General features: G+C 50.1%; 1 long non-coding RNA gene across 1 annotated transcript; it reads right to left on the bottom strand.

Annotated features, from left to right (window-relative positions):
- Nucleotides 1-830: 830 nt before the first annotated feature.
- On the bottom strand, nt 831-1,793 carry LOC116782999. The gene is made up of 3 exons (XR_004355425.1): nt 1,759-1,793; nt 1,464-1,598; nt 831-894 (listed from the first exon to the last, which is right to left on the bottom strand). It is a non-coding gene; the product is annotated as an uncharacterized LOC116782999 (long non-coding RNA).
- Between the last annotated feature and the right edge of the window lie 4,665 nt (nt 1,794-6,458).

Genomic DNA, 6,458 nt, shown 5'->3' with positions numbered 1-6,458 from the left:
AATCACAGAACATCCTGAGCTGGAAGGGACCCCCCAGGACCAACCAGTCCAACACCCCAAGAATCCCACCCTGTGCCTGAGAGCCTTGTCCAAATCAGACAGAAACACAACCTGGCCCTTTACATGAGTTCAACTTCTCTCATTTCTGGGTTTAAGTGATGCTGGAGCCAGAGACACCCCGTCCCCCCACCCCTCACAGCCCTGGGCAGGCTGAGGGGCTCTGTGGCCAAACCAACACCCCCCAGGCACCCTGACATGGGGTCAGGGGTCTGACAGCCCAAGTTTTACCTCCTTCTGCACCCAAGTGTCCGTGACTCAGAGGGTCAGAGCTCCTGGTGCCCCAAACCTGGGGAACCCCCACGTTTTCCTTGTTCCATGTCCTGGAGAGGGGAGTCCACAGGCACTGAACCACCATGGGGCCTCAAGAAACTGGCACCCAGGGCTTACTGGTCCCATGTGGATGAGAAATTTTTAGGATAAAACACTCGAATGGTTTCACAATTCCCAGAGTTCCTCGTGGGACAGAAGTGCCTGTTTCCCTTGGATCCAAAGGTGAGGGAATCTGAGGAGTCACCCTCTCCTGGCTCAAGTCAAACCACTCCTGGGGGCACGTTTCTCTGCCTCACAGGGTGCCTCGATTTAGGAAATGGTGGGTCCTACTCCAGCAGCCTCTTTTCCGCTGGAAAAGCAGGGATTTGGGTTCAGCTGCCCCCCTGTATCCCCTGTGCCAGAGGGAACCAACACAGAGGAGCTCTTGGAGCGCTACAGTGACCACAAACACCCCAGAACAGCTCCTGACACAAACAGGGGGGGAGGGCAGAAACCTTGATTTCCTCACACTTTGGGATATATCCAGGTGGGATCTATCCAGGGATATGTGAAAGCAAGAAAAGTCTGGGAATAAGAGGTTAAGAGGAATCTCGTACATGCCTTAACTCTTCCATAAAGTGAGACTTTCTCACTCCAAAGGGCTTCCCAGCATGACATGGACACTCAGCTCCTTCAAAAGCAGGCAGGGGAAGGAATCCCTGTCCCTGCTTGGCAGAGCCTGGGGTTTGCAGGATTGCTGGGTGATGCCTCTGGGGAAGGATCTGCCACAGAATTCCACCAGCCCAGGTTGCTCCAAGCCCCGTCCAACCTGGCCTTGGACACTTCCAGGGATCCAGGGGCAGCCACAGCTTCTCTGGGCAACATGGGCCAGGGCCTCCCCACCCTCACAGGGGAATAATTTGTTTTGTTTCTGCCTTTTCCTTTGCTGACATTGGTGCCCATAAATAGACAACCTGGACCCTACAAACATCCAGAGCTGGTGTGGCCCAGAGCCAGCCCTGCCTGGGACAGGAGGCAGGTCACAGACCTGGAACTAAACTCATCTGGCTCATGGGCAGCAAACATAAACACACATTTTTGTTCCCTTTTAAACATCAATCCCGCAGGACTTTGAGGAAATGGGGGTGTGGCACCTCTTCTTTCCTACCCCATGGAGAAGGAAAGCAGGAGGGAGGGTCACAGGCCTGTTGCAGGTGTAGAAGGAGATGGTGAAGTTAATAAAATAGGGAGGTCATGGTGCCAACCACAGGTTTCCATAGGCCAGGTATCTGTTTTGCAGACAATGGAAATTCTCTTAAGATTTGGAATTTAAAATTAGAAACTCTCTTAAAAGGAAGGATCCAAAAAACATTGGTTTTGAGGCCACTTGCAAACAAACAAACGCACAAACAAATAATAAAGCAAAATAAAATTAAAATCTGGCACTACCTGCTGGGTTGATCAAGCTGTTCCACTCTGTTTCACCTTTTTAAGCTGCTTTGTATTATAATGTTTCCAAAACCACAAAACCAGGGGAATTTGACACATGGAATCCTGCTGAGAACCCAATAAAAAATGAGAATGTTTCATTTCAAAAGACCAAAATGTCCATCCAACACTACTGGACTTTTCCTCATGAAGCAAAACTGCAGCAAAATCAACTTGACTTATTTTTTATATTTTGTCCCCAGAGTGGTGTTTGTCAGCCCAGCACTTATCCCATCAGATGCACCAGTCAGATTGTTAATTCCAGACTAATCAAGGCTGGAAGAGACCTTAAGATCATCCAGTCCCACCAGCACACCAGAAGCAAAAATATGACAAAAGTCATGACTTACAAAGTGCTGATTATGCCAAGCCAGCAAACCTGACTGCCATTTCCAAAAGAATAACACTTAAAACCCCCCAGAAGGTGTCCTGGTGAAAGGCTTCGTTCACAGGCTGAGGGGCACGAAGCAGTGAGGAATCCCTGGGAATACTGAACTTTTTGCCTCAGGGTTGTGACACAAAACCAGACTCTCCTCTTGTATCTCTGGTTGTTTATTTTGCCCGTGATCTGCTGCTCACTCGGATCATTCCCGAGGCACTTCCTGTCTCCTTCCCAGTAGGCTCCCACTGTTTTTGGGTAATTTTCCACATCTTCCTTACACTGTGAAATCACAGAATATCCTGAGTTGGAAGGGACCCCCAAGGATCATCCGAACTCCAGCTCCCGAAAGGTTTGGTGGTTTTATTTTGCTTGTTGAAACAAGATGCTAGACAGCAATGCCCTGGAGAGGAAGATCTGAAAATAGATTTATCCATCCCCTAAAAATGGACTTCAGTGACATCCCTCTTTCCAGTGGTGGTCCTGGTTTCAAACAACCACATCCACCTCCTGCAGGAACGAGAAAAACGGCCAGAGCTTTGCAGATGAATCACACACCCTCTGTGTCACCCTCTGCAGAAACCTTCCAACAAGCATTCAGGAAGTCTTTGTCCCACCTCAGGGGTAGTTCTGCTCCCAGCGCTCCTTTCCCAGTCCCTTTCCACCTTCCCTGGATGTGGAGCTCCATATCCCACCTTCCCTGGATGTGGAGCTCCATATCCCACCTTCCCTGGATGTGGAGCTCCATATCCCACCTTCCCTGGATGTGGAGCTCCACATCCCACCTTCCCTGGATGTGGAGCTCCATATCCCACCTTCCCTGGATGTGGAGCTCCATATCCCACCTTCCCTGGATGTGGAGCTCCATATCCCACCTTCCCTGGATGTGGAGTTCCATATCCCACCTTCCCTGGATGTGGAGCTCCATATCCCACCTTCCCTGGATGTGGAGCTCCATATCCCACCTTCCCTGGATGTGGAGCTCCATATCCCACCTTCCCTGGATGTGGAGCTCCATATCCCACCTTCCCTGGATGTGGAGCTCCATATCCCACCTTCCCTGGATGTGGAGCTGACATCCCAGACGAGGCCACTCTGCCTCGGGCCTTTGACCTGCTGCCTCTTGCAGGTGAAAAGCTCAGTCATTCCCAAACCTCTGCATATTTGGGTGCTGCTGTGGCTCTTCCTCAGAAACCCTCCTGTTCTGCAGGGCAGCAGCTGCTGCTCTGTGGACACCCAGCCCGAGGAGGCAACTTTATTCCAAGAGGTAACTCTGGTAACTTTATTCCAGTAGGTAATTCTGGTAACTTTATTCCAGTAGGTAACTCTGGTAACTTTATTCCAGTGGGTAATTCTGGTAACTTTATTTCAACAGGTAACTCTGGTAACTTTATTCCAGTAGGTAATTCTGGTAATTTTTATTCCAGTAGGTAATTCTGGTAACTTTATTTCCAGTAAGTAATTCTGGTAACTTTATTCCAGTAGGTAACTCTGGTAACTTTATTCCAGTAGGTAACTGGTAACTTTATTCCAGTAGGTAACTCTGGTAACTTTATTCCAACAGGTAATTCTGGTAACTTTATTCCAGTGGGTAATTCTGGTAACTTTATTTCAACAGGTAACTCTGGTAACTTTATTCCAGTAGGTAACTGGTAACTTTATTCCAGTGGGTAACTCTGGTAACTTTATTCCAATAGGTAACTCTGATAACTTTACTCCTGTAGGTAACTCTGGTAACTTTATTTCAATAGGTAACTCTGATAACTTTATTCCAGTAGGTAACTCTGGTAACTTTATTCCAATAGGTAACTCTGGTAACTTTATTTCAACAGGTAACTCTGGTAACTTTATTCCAGTAGGCAACTCTGGTAACTTTATTCCAAGAGGTAACTCTGGTAACTTTATTCCAATAGGTAACTGTGGTAACTTTATTCCAGTGGGTAACTTGATGCCTCCCTGTCCCCACAGAACAGGCTGAGCTGCTCCTGGGGTCGTGGCCCAGAGCTGTGTCTCTGCCATGAACTCTGACTGGGGTCATGCATTTAGTGCTCAGTGTGCTGGGGCTGAATGGACACTGCACTGACCCCTGCTCAGGAGCCAGGGCTGCAAACGCTGCCCCCAGTAATTAGCAGCCCCTCGTGCTGCTCCTCACAGTGGCCAGGCAGGGCAGCAGATGTCAGGACAGCCAGGGCAGATGGCCCTGAGCCCTGTCCCCTCACTGCTTGGGTGTCACCAGGACTCCTGTTCAGATGTGCTTTCGGTTTCTCTTCTCTGCACAGAGTAAAACCATCGAGCTGATAATTATTCTTCCTGTTCCTGCCCCGAGGGAGAAGGAAGAGACAGACTCCACTGGGTTTGGATCAGAGCCCTGTGGAGCCCAGGAGCTGAAATGTGGGTCATTGCAACACAAAAGAGAAAATCTCCCCAGACTCAACAGGATGGAGAAGCAAACTGGAATTCTTGGCTCATCCTACCTGGAGAAGGGAAGAAAAAGGAAGCACCTCCAGTTAGTACCACTCCCCAAAGTGTTTTATCCTTCAGTCTTCTTTGCAGCTGTGGGTTTAAAAGACCATGAAAACCTTGGGAGTTATTTTTCCTTCACAGTTTCTTTTCCATCAAAACAGTCCCTGGAAATGAAGACAGAAGAAAAGATGATGTTTTCCTCCCATCTAAAAACAAAACCTGCCTTTTCTATAAAAACATGTATGTTTAGAGAAGTCCAGAGAAGCTGTGGCTGCCCCTGGATCCCTGGAAGTGTCCAAGGCTAGGTTGGATGGGACTTGGAACAACCTGGGCTGGTGGAAGGGTCAGGGTGTGGAGTGAGATGGGATTTAAGGTCCCTCCCAACCCAAATCACTCTGTGATGCCATGACCATTCCCTTTTTGGAAGAGAACAGTGTATCTTAAACTTTAGCAGCTGCTGAGTGAGAATACACCCCCCTGGTGCAGTGTGAGCCCTCCAGGAGAGAGCAGCTTGTTTGTCTGAACCCCCCTTGGGAGGCTCCAGCCTTCAGGGTTGTCCCCAAAGAAATGAGGATGGGCTGTGACACCAAAGCCTGAGCCCTTCTGAAACAAGAGGGAACAGCCTCCAGCTGTGCCAGGGGAGGCTCAGGTGGGACAAGAGGAGGAATTTTCCACTCCAGTTCCTAAGGAACAGTCCCTCTCCCATTTCCTCCTGGAAAGGGTGGTGAGGCCTTGGCAGGGGCTGCCCAGGGAGGTTTGGAGTGCCCAGCCCTGGAGGTGTCCCAGGAAGGCCTGGCCGTGGCACTCAGTGCTCTGGGCTGGGGGCCAAGGTGGGGATGGGGCACAGGGGGGATCCATGGGCTGGGAGGGCTTTTCCAACCTCAGTGAGTCTGGGATTTTGGGATTCTGGGATTATCTAAATGCCTTTGCTGTCGAGATAACAAGAGCTGTGTAAAGCGGTGCCTCTTCCTCTCCACTGGAGTGTCCCTGCCCGGGCCTGGGGTGGAGTTGTCCTGCTGCTCCCCTGGCTCTCTCCTGCTGGTTGTATCCAGCTGGGAGGATTCCAGCTCTCCACAGTGATGTTACAGAACCTGGGAAGATGAAACATGACTTCTTTTTCCTTTTTCAGGAGTTACCAAGAAGTCTGTGCACACCCACACACCCCTTGCTAAACTCCATGGAAATGAAGATTAACCAGCAAGGGAAGGTACAGCTGGGAAAATAATGGGAATGAATATCATTACCAGCATCTGGATTGAGGGAAAATGAAGATAAGGCCATAAGCCCTTAATAAGGCTGGACATCATAAACATACAGAGGAGATTACGAGCACAGCAAACCCAGTGTGCACAAAGTGATTTATTGTGGGCACAGCACAAGGTGCTGCCACATCTCTGGGACGGTTCAGGGGCTGACAAACGAAGGAGGAGCTTCCTGGACGTGGAAAAGAAAAGCAGCAAGATTTACTGCACCCATTCAGCCCCACAAAGGAGCTGGTTCTCGTTGTTTTCAAGGGGGGCTTGGGGGCCAAATAAGTCAAGGCTCCCTCCTTCACTTCTGAGTGCTGCCATTGTTGCTTTTGAAAGCCCCCAGAGCAGTGTCAGCCTCACCCCGTGGCTCCAGCCCTCCTTGCTGGTGCAGATGGCAGCTGGCAGCACCCCGTGGGCAGCAAAGAGTTATGGGGTGGCCACTCCACCTGATTGATGCTCCCCCTGCACTGGGGACTGGGAGCCCAGTCCCGTGCCCGTTCTGGTGCTCAGCAGTGCTGGGAGAAGCTCTGCTCCCCCACCCCGCCCCTTGTCTTCCCTTCCCCTGCTCT

Source organism: Chiroxiphia lanceolata, chromosome 2, assembly GCF_009829145.1.
Source record: "Chiroxiphia lanceolata isolate bChiLan1 chromosome 2, bChiLan1.pri, whole genome shotgun sequence".
NCBI classification, from domain to species: Eukaryota; Metazoa; Chordata; class Aves; order Passeriformes; family Pipridae; genus Chiroxiphia; species Chiroxiphia lanceolata.
Note: the sequence above shows the minus strand (reverse complement) of the source record. Positions and strands in the feature narration are given on the sequence as shown.